The 24,049-nt window shown below is 42.3% G+C and overlaps 1 protein-coding gene across 4 annotated transcripts in view; it reads left to right on the forward strand.

Annotated features, from left to right (window-relative positions):
• The first annotated feature begins 5,375 nt into the window (after window positions 1-5,375).
• LOC126262264 (lachesin-like) overlaps window positions 5,376-24,049 on the forward strand; it is a 950,831-nt gene continuing 932,157 nt past the window's right edge. For all 4 annotated transcript variants that reach the window (XM_049958762.1, XM_049958764.1, XM_049958763.1 and 1 more), the window contains exon 1: window positions 5,376-5,477. The gene's annotated coding sequence lies outside the window, so the exon portion shown is untranslated. The remainder of the gene's footprint in view (window positions 5,478-24,049) is intronic.

Raw genomic sequence — 24,049 nt, forward strand, 5'->3', positions numbered from 1 at the left:
ATCTAACAATGACACTGTGTGATAATGTACGTCTTACATTGGTCGATAACCCAAAAAACGTTCAGATAATACAATGATCGGCTGTGTATTAAATTCAGAGTATCACTAGACAAATGCCTAACAATAAATAAACCATCTCCAGTTGTACATTCTACGTCACAACTAAAGTAATGAGAAATCGAACTGTAAGAGGACAAGATGCTTTTAAACAAAGGGAAGTCTTTACGAAGGATACAGCGTAATGAATATCAAATGTCCAGCGACGAGGGAGAGTTGTTACTGAAACGTAGATATAAAAGTATATTTAAGACAGAAAAAAATAATGAGAAAAGAAGAAGTATCAAACTTTGTGTGCATTTTTGGACAAACAACTGAAGAAATAGAAAATCTATAACTCTTTGAGGACATCACTAATTCCTCAATAAATCCTTAATCGTTTAATTAGACTTGCTCATTAGATTTCTCATTGTGCGCTTAAGAATCTCAACTTCTAATATATCCCTATATCGATGTTTTATCAACTTCAGAGAAAGCTTTAAGCATTACGTCGGTGTTAGGTACGAAATAGAGTTCTGTTTTCAATATGTGTGTTAAATGTCGAGTACTTACTTCCACCCTTATTAACGCATCCATATTATCTACTGCGCATTTTAAATTCCGCGTGATACAGCTACAATAATTCTCTTAACTAAATACAGCGTCCATAACATTCGGTGTGGCGATCACAGGAAGCAGTAAAACAGGGCGTAAAATTATAGTGTTAGCAATTTAATAGGTCGTACATTGACACTGTCTCACAGTTGTATAATTTACATTCACGCATTAACATGTACATAAAAATAAATTAGTTAGACCTGGGTATGACACAATATACAGCGAAGATTTCATGATGCGAGGTGCATTAACTTGCCACTAAACAAAGAAACAGAAAGTAATACAACGTAACATAGTTTTCACTTTTCAAGGGCTGACCCAACATCATTTATTTAAAACAACCACATACAGTAAAACTCATGGGACTTGATAATTTTACGCCGATTGTTGACTCCAGTTCGCTCGGAGGAAGATCCGTACCCACAGACTGGAAAGTTGCACAGGTCACACCAATATTCAATAAAGGTAGTAGGAGTAATCCACTAAATTACAGGTCCACATCGTTAACGTCGACATGGAGCAGGATTTTGGAACATATATTGCTTTCCAATATTTTGAATTACCTCGAAGAAAACGTTCTATTGACACACAGTCAACATGGGTTTAGAAAACATCGTTCTTGTGAAACACAACTATCTCTTTATTCACATGAAGTGTTCAGTGCTGTTGACTGGGTATTTCAGATCGGTTTCGAATTTCCGGATTTCCGAAAGGCTTTTGTCACTGTACCATAGAGCGGGCTTGTGGTGAAATTCCGTGCTTTTGGAATATCATCTCAGTTATGTGACTGGATTTGTGACTTCCTGTCATAGAGAGCACAGTTCGTAGTAATTGACGGAAAGTCGTCGAGTAAAACAGAAAAGATTTCTGGCGTTCCCCAAGGTCGTGTTATAGGCACTTTGCTGTTCCTTATCTATTTAAACGATTTAGGAGACAATCTAAGCAGGCGTCTTAGGTTGTTTGCAGATGACGCTGTCGTTTATCGACTAATAAAGTCATAAGAAGATAAAACAAATTGCAAAAAGATTTAGAAAAGATATCTGTATGGTGCGAAAATTGGCAGTTGACCCTAAATAACGAAAAGTGTGAGGTCATCCACATGAGTGCTAAAAGGAATTCGTTAAACTACGGTTACACGATAAATCAGTCTAATCTAAAAGCCGCAAATTCATCTAAATACCTGTTGTTGTTGTGGTCTTCAGTCCTGAGACTGGTTTGATGCAGCTCTCCATGCTACTCTATCCTGTGCAAGCTTCTTCATCTCCCAGTACCTACTGCAACCTACATCCTTCTGAATCTGCTTAGTGTATGCATCTCTTGGTCTCCCCCTACGATTTTTACCCTCCACGCTGCCCTCCAATACTAAATTGGTGATCCCTTGATGCCTCAGAACATGTCCTACCAACCGATCCCTTCTTCTGGTCAAGTTGTGCCACAAACTCCTCTTCTCCCCAATCCTGTTCAGTACCTCCTCATTAGTTATGTGATCTACCCATCTAATCTTCAGCATTCTTCTGTAGCACCACATTTCGAAAGCTTCTATTCTCTTCTTGTCCAAACTATTTATCGTCCATGTTTCACTTCCATACATGGCTACACTCCATACAAATACTTTCAGAAATGACTTCCTGACACTTAAATCTATACTCGATGTTAACAAATTTCTCTTCTTCAGAAACGCTTTCCTTGCCATTGCCAGTCTACATTTTATATCCTCTCTACTTCGACCATCATCAGTTATTTTGCTCCCCAAATAGCAAAACTCCTTTACTACTTTAAGTGTCTCATTTCCTAATCTAATACCCTCAACATCACCCGACTTAATTCGACTACATTCCATTATCCTCGTTTTGCTTTTGTTGATGTTCATCTTATATCCTCCCTTCAAGACACCATCCATTCCATTCAACTGCTCTTCCAAGTCCTTTGCTGTCTCTGACAGAATTACAATGTCATCGGCGAACCTCAAAGTTTTTATTTCTTCTCCATGGATTTTAATACCTACTCCGAATTTTTCTTTTGTTTCCTTTACTGCTTGCTCAATATACAGATTGAATAACATCGGGGAGAGGCTACAACCCTGTCTTACTCCCTTCCCAACCACTGCTTCCCTTTCATGTCCTTCGACTCTTATAACTGCCATCTGGTTTCTGTACAAATTGTAAATAGCCTTTCGCTCCCTGTATTTTACCCCCGCCACCTTTAGAATTTGAAAGAGAGTATTCCAGTCAACATTGTCAAAAGCTTTCTCTAAGTCTACAAATGCTAGAAACTTTGGTTTGCCTTTCCTTAATCTTTCTTCTAAGATAAGTCGTAAGGTCAGTATTGCCTCACGTGTCCCAGTATTTCTACGGAATCCAAACTGATCTTCCCCGAGGTCGGCTTCTACTAGTTTTTCCATTCGTCTGTAAAGAATTCGCGTTAGTATTTTGCAGCTGTGGCTTATTAAACTGATTGGTCGGTAATTCTCACATCTGTCAACACCTGCTTTCTTTGGGATTGGAATTATTATATTCTTCTTGAAGTCTGAGGGTATTTCGCCTGTTTCATACATCTTGCTCACCAGATGGTAGAGTTTTGTCAGGACTGGCTCTCCCAAGGCCGTCAGTAGTTCCGATGGAATGTTGTCTACTCCTGGGGCCTTGTTTCGACTCAGGTCTTTCAGTGCTCTGTCAAACTCTTCACGCAGTATCGTATCTCCCATTTCATCTTCATCTACATCCTCTTCCATTTCCATAATATTGTCCTCAAGTACATCGCCCTTGTATAGACCCTCTATATACTCCTTCCACCTTTCTGCTTTCTCTTCTTTGCTTAGAACTGGGTTTCCATCTGAGCTCTTGATGTTCATACAAGTGGTTCTCTTCTCTCCAAAGGTCTCTTTAATTTTCCTGTAGGCAGTATCTATCTTACCCCTAGTAAGATAAGCCTCTACATCCTTACATTTGTCCTCTAGCCATCCCTGCTTAGCCATTTTGCACTTCCTGTCGATCTCATTTTTGAGACGTTTGTATTCCTAGGTATTACAATTACGAATAACTTAAATTGGAAGGAACACAGAGAAAAACTTTGTGGGGGGGGCTACCCAAATACTACGTTTTATTGGCAGGACACTTAGAAAATGTAACAATCTACTAAGGAGACTGCCTACACTACGCTTGTCCGTCCTCTTTTAGAATATTGCTGCGCGGTGTGGGATTCTTTCTAGATAGGACTGGCGGAGTACATCGAAAAGTTCAAAGAAGGGCAGCACGTTTTGTATTATCGCGAAATATGGGAGAGTGTGTCACAGAAATGATACGGGGTTTGGGCTGGACATCATAAAAAGAAAGGCGTTTTTCGTTGCGACGGAATCTTCTCACGAAATTCTAATCACCAACTTTCTCCTCCGAATGTGAAAAGATTTTGTTGACATCGACCTACATAGGGAGAGACGATCACCACGACCAAATAAGGGAAATCAGAGCTCGTACGGAAAGATATAGGTGTTCGTTCTTTCCGCGCGCTGTACGTGATTGGAATAATAGAGAATTGTGAAGGTGGTTCGATGAACCCTCTGCTAGGCGCTTAAATGTGATTTGCAGAGTAACGATGTAGAAGTAGATGTAGATATTATTAAAAATGTTAAACTAGTCTTACGTACACTGAGGTGACGAAAGTCATGAGGTACCTCCTAATATCGTGTCGGACACCCTTCGTCGCGCCTTAGTGCAGCAACTCGTCCATAACTGCGAAAGGGTTGTCCGTCAGGACGTTGTTCACGAACTGGCCTCTCGATCATGTCCTATAAATGTGCCATTGGATTCATGTTGGGCGATCTGGATGGCCTAATCATTCGCTCGGGTTATCCACTGTTCCTCAAACCAGTCATTAACAATTGTCGCCCGGTGACATGGCGCATTTTCATCCATAAAAATTCCATCGTTAATTGGGAACATGATGTCCATGAAATGCTGCAGATTGTCTTCAAGTAGATGAACATAACCACTTCCAGTCAATGATTGATTCAGTTGCACAAGAGGACCCAGTCCGTTCTTTGTAAACACATTGTACAACTTTATTGAGCCACCATTAGCTTGCATCTTGTCGACAAGGAGCAGCGCTGCAGGCCTTGTCGTGCCGTTAGCAAATTTATTTGCGTCGGTCGTCTGCTGCCGTAGCCCATTAACGCAAAATTTCGCCGCAATGTCCTAATGGATGCGTTCACCATACGTCCTATATTGATTTCTGTGGTCATTTCAAGCAGTGTTCCTTGTCTGTTAACACTGACAACTCTGAGCAAACACCACTGCCATCTGTCGTTAACTAAAGTCCGCCGGTCACTGAGTTGCTCGTGGTTGGAGGTAATGCCGGAAATCTGGTATACGCGGCACACTCTTGAAACTGTGGATCTCGGAATTCTGAATTCTCTAACGATTTACGAAATGGAATGTCCCATGCATCTAGCTACATGTACCCCTCCGCCTTGAAGTTCTGTTAGTTTTCGTCGTGCGGCCATAATCACGTCGGAAAACCTTTCGCATGAATCAGATGTGTGGAAACGACAGCTCCGTCAATGCACTGCCCTTATATACGTCGTGTACGTGATGCTACCACCATCCGTATATGTGCGTATCGCTGTCTCATGAATTTTGTCACCTGAGAGTAAGTGGCGTTAAGTGTCTGTCAGCCTTACGTAAAACCTGCTGGATGCTAATTTCGATCCATTTGTTGCAGCGCCAACGGAGGACCCGGAGTTCACAGAGCAGATCGAGAACATCACAGTGCCGGCGGGCCGAAACGTGAAGCTGGCGTGCTCCGTCAAGAACCTCGGCACCTACAAGGTCAGTCCCAACTTACAATTGCTTTTCAAGACCAGTCTCTGCTAATGGTTTTAAATTACAATTGGCTTTACAATGATACCGAACTGTCAAGTATCAAATATCGAGTAACTTGCAGCAAGTATTGCTGTTACCATAGGGTGCAGTATTTTCAGCAGCTCATAGTGACCTATCGAACAGTAAGTTCTCGAATTGTTGACAATTGCTTCCAGAGAGAGATTTCTGTTGTTGTTAGTGAGCTGTGAAAAATAAATAGCGGAGTTACACGGTTTTGCTGTGCTGCAATTTTTTGCCACCTGCTACTCTACGAAATGAGAACATTCCTTATTCCGTTATTGTTTGTACAATAGATTTTGTACAGTACGGGTGTTATTCTTTGGAATCATCTACTACTTTGAAGAGACATTTCTCAATGCGTTTGTAGCTACTCGTATAGAATACCTTTGCTGCAGTGTTTTTCAGATAGGGACGAGCTAATAATTAACAGATGTAAACAAAACTGTACTGCGTGACTTTGCGAAGAGAAAAACTTTGTATAAACATGAAAGTTAATTATCCTCATGTAACTCCTGATCAATCAGTATTGTCAACCATGGGTCGCACTAGTGTCCTACATGCCGTCACCTTTTCAGATCAACTACGTTCCTAAAATTCTACCAATAAATCGTAGTCAGCCATTCGCCTTTCCTACTACAATCCTTATACGCTCATTCGATTCGTACTACTTTACAACGATACGCCTAGATATATAACCGATTTGACTGTTTCAATCGGCAAACTACTAATGATGTACTAGAACGCTATAGTTTTGTTTTTCCTCCACATCTGCATTAACTTATATTTTTTCCACACTTAGAGCTAGCTGCCATTTATCACACCGACTACCAATTTTGTATAAATCTTCCTACAGTAACTCAACAACGACTCTTTCCCGTGCTCTACAGGATCATCAGCAATCAACCACAGGTTCCTGCCCACACTGTCGGCCAGATCATTTGTATGCGAGTTTATAGAAAATAATAGCTGTCCTACCAGTCTTCCTGCGACACACAAGTCGCCGAAGTGGCGTCAACTCGAAAGACTTGTACCAGGTGAACCGTCTACCAGACGGGAGGCCCTAGTCTCACGGCATTTTCTTTTATTTTACCAGCCTTCCTTGGGACGTTTCTGTTCAACTCTCGATGTCGAGGACCATGTACTCTGTTCTGTTAGTTACGAACTTTTCGAGCCACTCACAATAAATTTTTCTCTTTAAAGGGTTTGATATGGTCTGTAAATATGCTCTAAATAGTCGGTGTATATCAGGCAGATATGTTCAAAATATAATTTTTTTGCAGTGTGGTATTGTGATGATGCAGGTCACAACAGCTGTCTGTTGCAGACTTCCTACTGTAACATAAATATATGAACCGGAAGATGCGCTATCTCATTTTTGTCTTCTCTACACTCAACTGATTTCTTGAACTAGTTATTTCTTCTACTTACCGCTGTGTCCTATGACGTGTTTCGGCACACTCATATTGATTGAGGATTCTACACTACAGGACTACTATAAAGGTTCCATTCGTTTTCAAGTTTGTCTTTCTCCCAGTATTACAACTACTAATTTGATTGATGCTGAGCAGAACCGTAAAATCGCCGGTTTGGCATTCTGCCCAGCAACTGGTGTAACGAGTGCAGTGACTTGACGAAAGGGTGACAAAGCACGAATAGAGTTTCAGTTGTTGCTTGACGTTTATCTGTTACAACAGTGCAGTGTGCATTCTGACGGATCTTTGGGAAAAAAGACCGTGTAAACAGAGAATTGTGCATTGGTATCAACAATATAGCTACGCTGGTTGTCTTTATGAACAGAAAAGTATCAATTGATCAAATGTACTGGATGCAACCGCGAAGAGGGCGAGAGAAATTTTCGCACAAAGTACAAAAAAATCAATTTGCTGCACATGCCACAAACTGCGAATACCGCAGGACATTTTGTGGAAGATTTTGGTACTGTGGTTGCATTTCAAAGCGCAGCGTCTGCAGCTCCTGCATCAATTACAACCGTATGATTATGGTCGGCGCCTTCAATTTTGCATCACAATGCAGGAAGCACTTGAGGATGCCCATTTCGCCTCCAAGCTGGTGTTCAGGTAAGAACCAACCTTTCATTTATCTGGGAAGGTTAACTGCCACATTGTAAGAGTGTGAGGAACTGAAAATCCTCCTAAAATTGGATCTCATGAACGAGATTCGCAGCAGGTTGATGTTTTCTCTGAAGTGTCACAAACGGAGCTGTTTGGCCGTTTTTCTGCTGTAAGAAGTCTGTGAGAAGTTTCTCTTACTTTGATATGTTTTAGTTGTACACTGTGATGACCATTTGCATGGTGTTGCTACATAAAGTATGCAACGAATTTGGCTAACGCTAGGACATGTGTCGTGAGAATAGAGGGACACACATAGAAAATTTTAATTTATTTATTATTTACTTATTGCTTATTTAACCTGACAAGATTAGGGTTGTAAAGCCCTCTCTTACATCTGACCAGAAACAACGTTTACCAAAGATATTACAAAAACATTCAGAGTTATAAAAGTACAATTATTATTATTGACACTAATAACGATAATAATAATATTCAGTCGTAATAATAATGAAAATAATAGTTGTCACTAATACAAACAGTGATAACAGTACCGGGCATTAAGTGTGATATAGATTAGCTTAGCACAGTTGCATACATATTTAGTATTACAGTAGCGGAAAGGATAAAGAAAGTGGGGAAGACAGGATGACAGCGACAGTGGCAGTTAGGACAGAACAGGATTTAAATAAAGAACTCTACCAAATTGTGGGAAGTTCAAGATGTGGGAAAGGGGATTGACGAGAGTGAGCTGCACACTAGTATACGAGAGGGATGGCTATTGTGATAGAAGGTGGGCCATCAACTGTCTTTTGAAGTTTAGAATGCACTTCATTTCTCTGGTTTTTTGAGAAAGATTGTTCGAAAGTCGGCTCCTGATACACAAAATGTTTAAGAGAGATGGCAGTGTTGCGTGTTGGTACAGAGAGGATTTTACATTGTTGAGAACGGGTAGTTCTGCCGTACAGTTCTGATAGTAGAGTAATAGTTGAAGATAACTAGGAGCGAGTGCAATGATTGAGAAGACAATAAGGAGCAAACACAGGGTGTGGCAGTTTCTACGCTTATTGGTATGCAGCCAAGATAATTTTTCGTTGACAATAGTGATGGTCAAAATAGCGTTCGTCACAGATGTATTCCACACAAGCAGTCATCGATAGTTCTAACCTGTGTGAACTTTCATAAGAAAGTGTTTGGAGGGCAGCAGCAACATAGTGTTCTACGAGAAGTGTTAGTGGCTCTACGAACTTCTTTTTAAGCTCGAAAGGGAATATCTTTTTATATTTCTGTAGTGAATGCGGTAACATGACACATTCTTACTGACTGCAGTTGCGTGAACAGTCCAGTATAGTAGATAGTCTAGAATGAACCCTAAGTTCTTTGCAGAAGAATGCAAAATACAAACTTGATGAGTTTACTGTTCTCTTTATGCATCCATTAAATTTGTACACAGCCAGTCACTCTGTCGAGTATAGAAAATGTATTAGGTACTCGCCGCACGGAGTGGCCGCGCTGTTAGAGGCGCCATGTCACGGATTGCACGGATCTCTCCTCCAGAGTTTCGAGTCCTCCCTCGGGCATGGGTGTGTGTGTGTGTTGTTCTCAACATAAGGTAGTTTAAGTAGTGTGCAACTCTAGGGGCCTATGACCTCAGGAGTTTGGTCTCTTAGGATTTCACAAACACATTTTGTTCGGCATTCGTTTCTTCTTATAGTGTACTACGGCTGTGACAGTGGGATACGAAAGCCTCTAATGACAATTTTTGTAATGACCTCTGGCAATTACTACATGTTTAAATTTTTTAAAACAACGGGAAAGTCCGCAAGTTATTAATTTTTATATTTATAAATTACGAATCCTTTGTAACATTTGCCTCCATCTTTAGACGATACGCTTGATTTCAGTTCGTTATCAAAGCCCTAAGAAATGGAAATTCTTAAGGATCTTGTTATTCCGTTCCATTTGTGACGCATTTATATGTTGGTGGGTTACGAATATGATCTTCACATTGTTTACAAAACTGAGATCAATACCTGTAGACTGAACTAACTTCACTACAGAAGTTGTGAAAGAAACAGATTGGTTTGTGTTAACGGTTCTTTAGTTGCTTTATTGCTCCACTAAATCCGCCTTGCCTGGAATGTACTATCACTTAAGGGGTTCTGTATCAGATTCCTGAACGCCGCGAGAAGCCGTTACGAGGGAACAGGAATCGTTTGGAGGTTTTCCCTCGTCGTCTTTCTGTGGTGGAACGACAGGCCATCAGATCGGTTAGCGCGCCAACGAGCCGTGACTGGGCGGCGCCGGTAAAAACCACCGCTCTCTTCTGACTGCCACTCAGATTGATGGCCGATACGCCCCGCCGCACCCCGCAGCCGGCACAACTCGAGGCGCCGCGACACGCCGGCGCCTGCTAGGGAGGCAACCCGCGCACCGTGCACAGCGCGCCCACAACGTTACGCAGGCGCTCCTATCAGAAATAAGTACGAGGGTTGGAACTTTGGTAGTGCCAACCATTTATTTACAGCTCGTACAAAATAGATACGTGTTTCAAAGTTTTGATGACCTTCAAAGCAGTCACCATCATTGTGTATAGCCCGTTGCCAGCGATGTGGAAGTCGTAGGATACTCTAAGCAGTGCAAGTTGTGTAGACAGTTCGAGCAGTGCGGTCTGTTGCCCGGGGAATTTGTAGCAGTTGTGAAGCGAATGTCGTGAAGTGTTTCCTTCAGTTTAGAAATCGAGTTGAACTTACGAGGGCTTAAGTCAGGGGAGTGCAGTAGGTGGTATAGCACTTAGCAGCTCCACCAGTCAAACAAATCAATAACAAAAAAAGGCTCCGAGCACTTATGGGACTTAACATCTGAGGTCATCAGTCCCCTAGAACTACTTAAACCTAACTAACCTAAGGACATCACACACGTCCATGTCCGAGGCAGGATTCGAACCTGCGACCGTAGCGGTCGCGCGGCTCCAGAGTCATGCGCCTAGAACCGCTCGGCCACTCCGGCCGGACAAATCAATAACAGCTTGCACTGTACGTGGTTGAGCATTGTCCTGCAACACGATGGTGAGTTCCTGCAGAAAATGTCATCACTTCCGTCTCTATGCTGTTCAATTTTGGAACACAACCTACGACCAGCCTAGAGATAGAAGTGATGACACTTTCTCCATGACCTGACCATCATCTGTCCAACCTTGTATTTCGTGTCAGTGGCCAAGAAGTATTGAAATATCCGCCGTTTACATATAAGATAGTTCTCTTTCATATTTATTAATGATGTGTCTTTCAACAGGAAATATTATTTACCTCCTAGAGTTACCAGGACAAGTTGTTAGCCGTGAAAGTACATTATCAGGTCTCGTATACATCTATTGTTTGACAGCGACTCATTTAAGTCATTGCATGTAGTCTAATATTTTATCAGAGACTACATTCTGCTACTCGTATTGTCTCTTCCCAACAAAATAACCCTAAAAATTTCGTTTCTCAAGCAGACAGACATATCCGTTTTAATCAGGGACGTACACTAATTTGAAGAAAGCTAGAACATCTACATCATACTCCGCAAGCCACCTAACGGTTCGCAGTGGACGGTACTTTTTGTACTACTAACTGCGGCCCACCAACCATGTTCCACATGCGAAGAGCTCGTGGGAAGAATGACTGTTGTTAAGCGTCTGTATTTTTCCTACCATGTCGCCCGACTCTTTCCGGAAAGTGCTGTCTCGAAATATCAATAGCAAATCTCTCCGTGATGCACAGCGCCTCTCTTGTAACGTCTGCCAGTGGAGTTTGTTGAGTATCTTCGTAACACTTTGGTGCGGGCTAAGCGATCCCGTGACGAAACACGCCTCTCTTCATTGGATCTTCCGTATCTCTTCTATCAGTCGTACCTGGTAGGGATACCAAGTACATGAACAATACTCAAGCATTAGTCCAACAAGTTCCAGTAAGCTACTTTGTCCGTGGTTGAGTTACATTCCCTTAAGATTCTTGTTAAGAAACTGAGTCTGGCGTGTTCTTCCCCATTGTTTGTTTTATGTGGTCATTCCACTTAAGGTCGCTCTTGCTAGTTACTCCTAAATATGTTACGTTAGATGCTGTTTCCAGCCAATCGCCATAAATAGCGTACCTGTACAGTGGTGGACTTATTTTCCTATGTGTGCATAACATGTTACATTTACTTATGTTCAGGCTTAGCTGCCACAACCTTCCGCATTCGTCAATTCTCTGGAGGTTCTTATGCAAATTTTTATACCTTCTGGGGTTGCTACTTTGTTATAGACAACCATATCATATGCAAACAGCCTTAAAGAGCATCGGACGCTTGTATTACATCATCTATGTAAAATGTAAACAGTAACGGTCCTATGACACGTCTGTAGATTTTGTTCCATAAATAAGCGTCTACGGCGCTGTTGATCTCATGAAGGGACAGAGCGAGCTGAGTTTCGCAGGATCTCTGTTTGCGTATTCCATGTTGATTTTTATAGATAAGATTTTCATTCTCCAAAAACGTCATAATTATTGAGCATAATACATGTTCCATAATTTTATGTGTACTGAGGAGCAGCAAGTGTACTAAGAGACCTATGAGGTGAAATCTAAGAAACTGAAATTAGGTTTCCAGCATTGTTTCATTATTGTGCTAAAACTGTTCGTCAGACGTATTTGCTGGCAAGTGGCATCCTAAAGATATAAGTGTTAGGAATATATGCCACAGTGTCCAGAGCTCTTTGAATCGACAAGCGGCTGGCTGTCTGCTCACCAATTCTTTGTGACATCACAGAGGGGATGCATGGACCGCAATCGAACAACATTTAAGTAAAAGAGCTCTGTTCCGGTGCCCGAGGAAGAAGGACGCAGACTCTAGATTGCCTCATTTGTGGTTTTCCCTGCTGTGATATAATCATGCTTTGTGCGTGAAATACATTGGAGAACTTAAACATCTGTCATTCCTAACTCGCTTCTTTATCCAATTGGTTTTGTGCGATTTGTCTTTATGTATTATTTAGTAACGATCCTAATTTTGTATCAAATAGGCATTTGTAAATTCTGTGAACTGTTTTGAAATTGGAGGTCACTTGGGCGAGAGTATTTCTTCAATATTTTCCCATCAACCTCTCTGTTTAGTCTAACCTGCCTCTTTCAAATTGAAATGAGTGTTTATCTTTCACCAACGATATTTTGCGAGGATAAAATCTAAGTTGTTAACCAGAATGCTGTGCAGGTAGATCGTCTGCTTTGTTTCCTTTTGTACACCAAACAATCTAGAAGGTGCAGTAGCTAGCGCATTGGACGCATTCTGTAGGAAACGGTTCGTATCCGCGTCTGGCCATCCAGATTTGCGTTTTCTGTTACTTCCTTAAGTCGTTGCAGGCAAATGCTGAGATGTTTCCTTTGACAGGGAGTGGCCGATTCGCTTCCCCTTCCTTGAAACAATCCGAGCTTCCTCCGTAATGAACTCGATGTCGACGAGACGTTAAACCATAATTTTCCTTCCTTCCTATTCGTATACCACCCAACACTCTTTCTAGGGACTATTAGTAGAGACCCGTTGGCTCAAATGGTTCTGAATACTATGGGACTTAACATCTAGAACTTAGAAATACTTAAACCTAACCTAACCTTAGCACATCACACACATCCATGCCGGAGGAAGGATTCGAAGCTATGACCGTAGCGGTCGCGCGGTTCCAGACAGAAACACCTAGAACCGCGCGGCCACTGCGGCCGGCCAGAGACCTGTTGCTGATGTAGGTTTCCTTAATGCATTTCTTTGAAATTTTCCTACTAAAGACTAATTTTTGGTTGTTGTTTATACTCAGGGTTTGGTTAGTGGACTCATGATGCCCTTTGCTGGTTGCTGTGAGCTCCAGCAGTACCTCCAAGAGTGAGTTCATTTTGAAACACTTGTAGATGCGTAATTAATCTAGAGCTCATGAAAAATTTTCCGCCAATCATAGTAACATCTCCTCCTTATCTGTTAACGGAGACCATCTTAAAAGCTTACGCAGGCACTGGGTATCCCGAAAAAGTACTTTAATTTATCGTGCAATCAATCCCCTCTGCTGTATAGCCCGCTGCTGCAGTAAACGATGTTTATCTTTTAGAGACTTTCAGCTTTGTTAAAGTAACTTCAGTGAGCTGTGACAATGTGCAGCGCGGACGTTCTTGTGGGTCAGGAGTGGAATTGAGCTGAGGTCTGTGGAAACACGCAATAGTATACCAAGGTTTCAAGTTTTGGGGCTTGTATGTAAGCCAGTATGGCCATTATTATCACTGTCAAATGCGAGTGCACTTATCATTTAATCATTTATGTATTTTCGCTTGATACAGGCAATACAAACAAGTACTTTGCACTGGTTGTACCTACAAGAAATACCCTATTTACACTAAACTGTAGTCGCGTATTGAACGCATTCAGCGCTTAGCATTTTAAACTAATTATATAGTTGAATCCCCTTAATTACTACCACAGGCCAGCTCAGTTATTAAACCGCATAGTATTCTTTCAAACTGTCAATAACTACTAGGACGATTCAACTGGTTATTGAGATAGTAACATTATACAGGTTTCTTTTACAGTATTTTGTCGTTCAAACGGAACATGACAGGATTTGCCCCTTCTTAAGTTAGATCTTGGGTACGCTAATTCTGGAAGAAATATAAAATATGGCTGATGTAATAGTCAAAGCTAACTGTAGCTCAGTCATACACAATGAAAAGCATTACTTTAGTGCGCTAGAAGGTATATGCTTTGATCATCAGAATTTTCTTCACACAACAGACCTCATAGTACGGAATGTGTTTATAAACCCATGCATGCAAAATGTCCGTAGCAGTATCGTAACGGTGTGAAGGTAAACCCTAAAAACGTATATAATTGCCGTTAAAAATTTCGTGATCACTTCCCTTGCATCCACTCCCTTAGCCCGTCAGCATCTGCGCTTGAGCAGACGTACATCAGCGTATCCTGATTATGAGCCTTGGTGGCACTTGCAGTAAAACGCAGGTCGACGTAACCACGTGTACCACATGACTGCGTGCGGCTTAATGTAAAGTGTACTTCTTGTTTTGTACACAGGCATCACGTCAAAATCACCAAAAAACCGAGCGCAACTAAACGGTACGCCTACCTTTTGAAGACGCATATTTCACACATAAAGAGATGAAAACGTATGAACGTGGCTACGGAATGTCTTTATTTCTGTCTTAGAACCTATTTTCTGTAACTACTCACAGTACACTAATCATGGGAAACATAAAGGAACTGTACGTATCAGAGGATCTGACGAAACTACTTGTTTCATAAAGAGTTCAGAACGTCCTGTGGTAGCCTTTACTAGCGCAGCATCCGCCGTTATAGTGAATCCCTGATGCTGTGATCGGTCTGTGAAGTATTGTGCATGGTTTCTGGGTCTTCCACACTGCGGACACATTGTCTCTCTGTAGACTGTGTGGTGTTTCGATAGAACGCGGTTTTCTAGAGCCAAACAAATAAAAGTCTAGTGCGTCTAGGTTCGGAGAGCGAGGAAATAAGGAGTATGATCCATCTCTTCCCATTCGTCTTTTAGGGAATTTGTTATTTATGAGACGACGTGTAATGAAATGAAGAGAATCGTCATTGTGCATGAAGTACGTGTTCCATTGCAACTAAAAAGGCAGGTTTTCTAAGAGATCAGCAAGACTATTCTTTCAGTGCGCATTGTAAGTTCGCATGTTGTACCCTGGTGAAAGAATAAGAGGCGGTAGCAAACAATCGCCAACACTTACAGTCGAAATACTGACAGAAAATCTTTGTTAATGAGTTGAGTTAGGATTTACGTCAACCTGTATGTTATGACTGTGAAAATTTACAGTCTTAACACGTAGAAATGGCGTGACAGTCTCGAAAACACACCTGAATTAAGACAAGTGTTGAGACATTGTTTAATACACTATTCACAAAGGGGTACCCGACCTTTAAATTCCTGTTCACTTATTAAATTGTACCGATACTGAAAGTTATGAAACACTCGGAAGTTACGTGGTCAAAATTACTTGCTGCATTTGCCTGTCAGATGACGTTATGGTCGAAGTCAACTACATTTACGATTGGCTCCCCTAGTTGCGGACTCCTCTTCGTTTCATTGTTTCCACGGTCGCAAGTAGCAGACGTAAGCTTCCCACGCCCAGTAAGATGACGATCATTCACTTCTGACGGCCACCTGTGAAGCCACATTCTGTCTCGAAATACACTCCTGGATATTGAAATAAGAACACCGTGAATTCATTGTCCCAGGAAGGGGAAACTTTATTGACACATTCCTGGGGTCAGATACATCACATGATCACACTGACAGAACCACAGGCACATAGACACAGGCAACAGAGCATGCACAATGTCGGCACTAGTACAGTGTATATCCACCTTACGCAGCAATGCAGGCTGCTATTCTCCCATGGAGACGATCGTAGAGATGCTGGATGTAGTCCTGTGGAACGGCTTGCCATGCCATTTCCACCTGGCGCCTCAGTTGGACCAGCGTTCCTGCTGGACGTGCAGACCGCGTGAGACGACGCTTCTTCCAGTCCCAAACATGCTCAATGGGGGACAGATCCGGAGATCTTGCTGGCCAGGGTAGTTGACTTACACCTTCTAGAGCACGTTGGATGGCACGGGATACATGCGGACGTGCATTGTCCTGTTGGAACAGCAAGTTCCCTTGCCGGTCTAGGAATGGTAGAACGATGGGTTCGATGACGGTTTGGATGTACCGTGCACTATTCAGTGTCCCCTCGACGATCACCAGTGGTGTACGGCCAGTGTAGGAGATCGCTCCCCACACCATGATAACGGGTGTTGGCCCTGTGTGCCTCGGTCGTATGTAGTCCTGATTGTGGCGCTCACCTGCACGGCGCCAAACACGCATACGACCATCATTGGCACCAAGGCAGAAGCGACTCTCATCGCTGAAGACGACACGTCTCCATTCGTCCCTCCATTCACGCCTGTCGCGACACCACTGGAGGCGGGCTGCACGATGTTGGGGCGTGAGCGGAAGACGGCCTAACGGTATGCGGGACCGTAGCCCAGCTTCATGGAGACGGTTGCGAATGGTCCTCGCCGATACCCCAGGAGCAACAGTGTCCCTAATTTGCTGGGAAGTGGCGGTGCGGTCCCCTACGGCACTGCGTAGGATCCTATGGTCTTGGCGTGCATCCGTGCGTCGCTGCGGTCCGGTCCCAGGTCGACGGGCACGTGCACCTTCCGCCGACCACTGGCGACAACATCGATGTACTGTGGAGACCTCACACCCCACGTGTGGAGCAATTCGGCGGTACGTCCACCCGGCCTCCCGCATGCCCACTATACGCCCTCGCTCAAAGTCCGTTAACTGCACATACGGTTCACGTCCACGCTGTCGCGGCATGCTACCAGTGTTAAAGACTGCGATGGAGCTCCGTATGCCACGGCAAACTGGCTGACACTGACGGCGGCGGTGCACAAATGCTGCGCAGCTAGCGCCATTCGACGGCCAACACCGCGGTTCCTGGTGTGTCCGCTGTGCCGTGCGTGTGATAATTGCTTGTACAGCCCTCTCGCAGTGTCTGGAGCAAGTATGGTGGGTCTGACACACCGGTGTCAATGTGTTCTTTTTTCCATTTCCAGGAGTGTATCTCTGGAAACGTTACTAAAGGAAAAACATTACTATAAGATGAAACACAATTTGATCAAAGGTATCTGGACACCCCTACGTAATGTGGAATTGATCTCTAGGCTTCGCGAGAGCCGGAGCAGGCAGTATAAGAGGAGTGGTATTGTGTTGTCAGTAGAGCAGCAGCAACAACAGAATTGGTCTGTCAGTAGACCTTAGTGGCTTCTGATGTAAACTACACTGATGTGTAAAACTTAAAGACAGAAGTAACGTCCGCAAGATTGGTCACTGTCAGGTAACGTAGCTCTATAAAATGTGGACCATAAATAGAAAGAACTTTTACATTAAACTACAGTAGGTAACTTCAAGAAACACGCAACGAGACAATAGAAATGACGCTTTTATTCAATGGCAATAATTGCACTGAAGTCCCTGGGATTTATTATTGTCCCGTGGACATTAAAGAAGATGGGATATGATTCTTAATGTATGGGTAATGTTTCCTGGCACTGTTTGTTGCGCCATCAGTAAAGTAATGAGGTGGTGGAGTTAAGGTATGTGGATGATTTATCTGGTTAGGGCGTGATCCCCATACTGCGCATAAGAAAATGATAAATGCGGTAGGATATGAACATATTTTACAGCGCTATGTATGTGTAACGCATACAGTAGAGGAACAGTTCGGAGGCGACAATTGTTTCTATCAGCTTAACAATGCATCCTGTCAAAAGGCAGCCTCTGTGAAGGAATTGTTTTTGGACAATCAAAATTCCTGAAATGGAGTGGCTTGCCAAGAGCCCCGACCTAATCCCGATGGAACACCTCTGCGGAGAGCTAAGACGTCGAGTTCGCCCCGGACCCCATCTTCCAGCATCAGTGCATTCTCAGGTCTCGGTCCTTCAGGGTGAATGGGCTGCGGCTCCCCCTTGGACGTTCAGGCATCTCATTGAGAGTGTCCATACTAGAGTCGTAGTCACCATAACGGCGAATGCTGGACACACTGTGGGACGATGAGTGTGTAATAAGAAAATAATGCTTCGCCATATTTTACAAGAGACTGAAAACGGTTTTGCGGTCATCCAGAAAGTGATGGAGAAGTTTCTGATCATAATTTCTAGTCTGCAAGTCCGCATTATTCTTGTACTCACTTAAAGAAACGTTTTTACTCGCTATTTACTCAGTGGGATCAGAAACTGTGATTACAAAAAATATTTTTGAGTTCAACTGATTCATATATTCAGTCAAATTTCACATGCAAAAACGTAGTGATATTCCTGATAATAATAAATATAATAACGTCATTATCACAAACAACCCCTTCAGCAGTTCAGAGCCGACCTCTATAATAACTTCCATTTCAAATGGTCTTTCGCCCTGGCTACTAGACATTAAAGGCAATTGCTCCCCTCAAAATTGGAAAGTAGTCTCATGATTTTCCACGCCGCTTTGTTAACATTACGGGCGTTATAATAACAGTTACTTCGCGAAATCTAAGCGCTCCAGGAGGGTGTACAGTCCTGTACCGAAAACGTGCGTTTAGCAGCAGCCTGGATGTGACGTTAGCCTAGGCAGCGCGTAAGCCAGCGTTTGACTGACGCGAACAGATTGATAGTTGGGTGTGATGTGAGTCTGTCACTGCCTCTCAGACGATATTTATATATGGGAGCAGCGGACGGCCGAACAGAACATCTACCGTCATCCGCTCTATGCCTAGATAGCAGCAACTAAATGGCCGCGTTCTCGGACACATATTATTTTATAACATTGTTGTGTGTCAATTTACAGTCTTCGTAATTTTTACATGAATGGAATTGAGTTGGCTCTAACCACAGACATAGTTTTAGCTCCGCTGCATTTAACCTTTGCCAGCTAGAATTTTGAGAACGGAAACGACAGTAGAACATGACCTCTGAACTACTTCTTTAAGAGTCCCTGTATTGATTGGTATTTCCTTCAAAGTCTTTAAACTTGTTACATATTTATTATTTAATAGATGTAATGAAATGCTTTAATAATAACAGTCTATCATTAATATTAATTATACTTGATCTATTACAAATAAGGAAGCTTTTGATCCAAATTTACTTTTTAGTAATTTACTTCCAAACTATTAGAGAGAGCTTAATGGGGTCACATACTTAATGTTTCGATATCAAACCGAAACTTCATACGAATTTTCGTACCTCTATTGTAATATTTAGCACTTGAATTTTTCGTAAAACCACCGCTTTTGACCAAAATATTGCTCCGATCAAGTTCTGACTTGTAGCAATTGATTACGACGTATACATACACATGCTGGCCAATTTTTGGCTTTCTAGCTTTATTATTTAGCATCACTTGTTTCTGAATTAAAACAATGTATTTAGTGAAATATATTCATCAAATGATCTTGAGATTTAACAGTTTTAACATTACTGTACCTGAGCATATGCTGACAAAATTTGAAAATGCTATTGTAAATTTATTTTCATCCTTATATTATGTCGCAATACTCTGTATGCTAAGCACAGGCGCGTTGCGATGACGTGGCGCTAGTAACAGTGAACTAGAGTACGTCCCGGCACACACGCCCACCTCTCTATCTCTCAAATGATACAGCGCTTGTTTCTCCACAACACGACATATAAATGTCCACAAATAGGTACGCGGAAACTTTTGATCAGATAATGTATGTGTTCGAAATGAGCGTCTTTGTTCATCGTGTTGCACATTTTTTTCTACACTTGAAATGCACCGTACAAGATCTCAAGTCTGTGATGCCCAATACTAAACAGTTCCATGCTTTCTGAGTTTACAGTTATTGATCAGATAGTTGATACTACGAATGCCTAAGTGACGTGTGCCATGTCTCAACATTACACCCCATCACGTGGGGATCTTAACACAGGCAGTGAGCGTAAGAATTGCAAAATATCAGGTGTAACCAAGACAACGTTCTGAACATTTCTCAAAATGAGTTTCGTACGGTACGCTGGTACGCTCTGTTCTTGTGTATTTGACATGATAAATGTACCGTGAAGTGATACAGAAAATGAATTCTGACACCTAAATAATGTGTTTCGGAAATCATTCCCATTTAACACTTTTTCTTTTTTCTGTGTATCAGGATTGTCTCCTGAAAGTATAGTCTTCGTGTTACAGTACTATGGTGTTACTGAAAACGGAATACCAACAATATTTAGAAATGTGAAATCGGTTGCGATCTGCGATCGAACTGTAAATCTGTGTCCAGAGCGTAATGGCATGGTTTCATTTCATGAATCACAGCGGAAACGTTTCCTGTTGAATTCAGAATATTGTGATAGTGTCAGACAGAAGTTAATGTTGTTGTAAAATCACATCTTCCTACTGAGCACATAGCAGCAAAGAAAATGTTTTCCAATGCTAAGACTGGGGATGGTTACTTCCAGATTAATCATCATCCCGTTACACGTAAGAAGCAGATTTATCTATAGAGTCGTTCTTGGAGTATGCTTACGCTTTTCGCAAAAGTGCTTTTCTACTTCGTCTGTTCCGAAATGGAATATTGAAATAGGCATAGATAAAAAAAATTTGACTGCTGGAGAGATGTAACAAGGCTATTGTATGGTATATGACCATGCATTTACTTACGAATGGACTGATTAAATAGGACATTACGGTGATTAAAGAACATGTTGGTTGCTGGAAGCTGCGCGATGTGATAAATGTTTATCCTACTTTAACGTAACAACCCTAATATATTGGCAGTATTCATTGTTACGAGAAGCATAGCTACAGAGCAAGAGAAAAATCTTTTGCTTATTGCTTGCAAACCTTGGCATTAAAATACTTGTCCAGTATTACTCGTACAGTTTTGCAATATCTGGGCCACCTGCAGATGGGTTATCTCAACGGGTGATACGGACGTTGGAGGAAAGAGCGAGTTGCGTGAGTGGATTCCTCATATTCGCGCACGCATGCACGCACGTGCTTTTAATAGCGGACAGCAGGTCGGCCCCACCGGAAGTTGCGGCTGCCTCTGAAGAGGAAATTACGCAAATTACCTGCGGTCTATTGGATTAGCACCAGCTGGCGCCAGCAACCTGTTGTGCGGCCGCTCTTCCGAAAATCCACTTTAGCCCCAAGGGTGGGCGTATTAATAGCGCTCCCCAAGATCCGGGCCGGCTAACGATCCTCTCGGCTAGTGCGGGATCGGTCTGGATGAACGGCCCCATTGGTGGAAGTGTGGCCCGGTTAATGATGAGCCTCCAAACATCCTCATTTTGCAGAGAAGGTCTGATCGTTTTCCTATGCGTACTCTCTGCACAGAATATTTGTGCATAGTTGAGTACTAAAATTTTAACCCGTGGTACCACTGACTTACAATGAAGCACCATATCTTTAAACTTGTGATAATGATTCTTTCACCAGTCAGTATCTTTCACCGATTGTGTTTTCCTTCCTGTAGGGAGACTCATGAGATCTATGATTTGCTACTCACATGACATTAAACAAGAAACAATTGGTTTTACGGTCTCGTAATTGTGCGCTTTGTATTGCTCAAATGCATAGTTGCATGTGCTTCATTTGTGCATTCTCATTACCTTACCGTTAATGTGTTTCGTACATGCGTCTCATGAAAGGTGTTACTGTAAAGGAATTTACAAATTAAGTGCCATCATTATCGTGCCTTATTTGCATGCTCACAGTAACACTGCATTTTCTTTCAGTATGAATGACTTATCTCGGTGACTTGCTGCATGATATGTGGTACAAAAAGCGTAGTGTCAGTATCCCCTCCACATCGACCAAGTCTTCTATATATACATACATACTGCCAGAATAAGGAATGCAACACCAGCAGGAACTGTGTTCAGTGGTTCCAGGGTATAACGTGTGCATACTGAGGAATTGTAGTGTTAATGATTAATTCGTCACGATCATCGCCGATGAGATGCAGCACAGGAGGCCTGTCTGTGTACCCTCTGTTGTGACTGTGCAGGCAATTTCTCTGCTGAGTTGAGAAGTGAACAGAGGTTGCAACATTGATTCTAGAGTACAACCATGCCCCACCGATGAGTATGCACCCGCTGGGAAGTTTTAGCCATTTCAACGCGATTGTATTGTTGGCCTGTTGGAAGGTGGAGGGATTTATCTATGCTACATATATTGGGTAGCTCGTACTGGTTATGTTTCTGTGTTTCGCTGCTCCTAACGGTGGTCTGTGGAACATTCCCAAACCTGTAGGCCAGGTTCTGGACGTCCACGTAGAACAGACGAGTTTCAAAATGAACTCGTTGAGCGAGCAGTTATGGGCAGAGGTTTCACTCGCTGTGTCACCTTTGGGAACCGTTAGATTGCAGCAGGATTAAGATCACGTGTGCCTCTGGCCAGACTATCGCTGACACACGACACCACCAGGTATGACTATTTAGGTTTCATGAAGGAGTTGACCAGAGGGCAGAATGGCTCTCTGTTGTCTTCAGGGGTGTGGATAGGTTCTCTCGCTATGCCAGTGAAGGACGTACACCCTTCGAGTTTCTACACGTCCACATACGGCTGATCTTGGTGTACAACACTTACCTGGCCAACAAGGTCACCACATATCGCGCCAATTGAACGCTATGAGTCATGATGAAACGGGAACTTACTAGCTCTCCAGGGCATGCAAGAATGATTGCCCAATTGCAAGAAAAGGCGGAAGATGCTTGGGACATTCCGTATCATTATGATCGTTTGAATGAGAGAAGACATGCCTGGATTGCTGCCAGAGGCAGGGACACTGTACTTTGTGACTGCTAAGTCGCCCTTTACTGTGACTTGTATGTTTCCTTTGGTCTGAATTTTCCATCATATACGCCTACAGTGCTGAACTACCTGGCACTTCAATAGTCTATAAAATGACCTTGTCTCTGATGATGTTGCGTTTTTTCCAACAGCAACTATATATATATATATATATATATATATATATATATATATATATATATATATATATATACTCAGGTTTCGAAATGGTATCTTTACCAGTTTCGACTAGTTACCAGACCATCATCAGATGAAATATTTAAAAAGAAATAATAAGAGCTACATTGAAATCTTCGGTAACCATATTAAAAATCAAACTTCTATACATAATTGCATTCGTTACATAGCAACTCGGCAACTGAAGCGGCCCATAGCTATCCACCCAGTGTAAACATATCTGCTCTTCGATTATTGGAACTGCAGTCTATAGTTAACTAAATAACAATATAAAGTCGGTAACTCTTAAATCCCAAAGCTAATATTAACAATATCCACAAAGTAATGACATTCACTCTTTCCAAAACACAAACGCATCCCGTTGTATAAGGAACAAATTAGGAACAACTTAATTCGGAAGGAAAATATAGAAAATTTTGTGGGAAAGGCTAACCAAAGACCGCGTTTTATTGGCAGGACACTTAGAAAATGTAACAAATCTACTAAGGAGACTGCCTACACTACGCTTCCACATCCTCTTTTAGAATACTGCTGCACGGTGTGGGATCCTTACGTCTACATCTCCATCTACGTGCTTAGTCTGCTATTCACAAGAAAGTGCCTGGCAGAGGGTTCGATGAATGACCTTCAAGCTGTGTCTCTACCGTTCCACACTCGAACGGCGAGCGGGAAAAACGAGCACTTACATTTTCCTGTGAGAACCCTGATTTCTTTTTTTTTTCTTATCGTGATGATCATTTATACCTATGTTGGTGGGTAACAACAGAAATTTTTCGCAATCGGAGGAGAAAACTGGTCACTGAAATTTTATGAGAAGACCCCGTCGCAACGAAAAAAGCCTTTCTTTTAATGATTGC

This window comes from Schistocerca nitens, chromosome 6 (assembly GCF_023898315.1).
Source record: "Schistocerca nitens isolate TAMUIC-IGC-003100 chromosome 6, iqSchNite1.1, whole genome shotgun sequence".
Taxonomy (NCBI): domain Eukaryota; kingdom Metazoa; phylum Arthropoda; class Insecta; order Orthoptera; family Acrididae; genus Schistocerca; species Schistocerca nitens.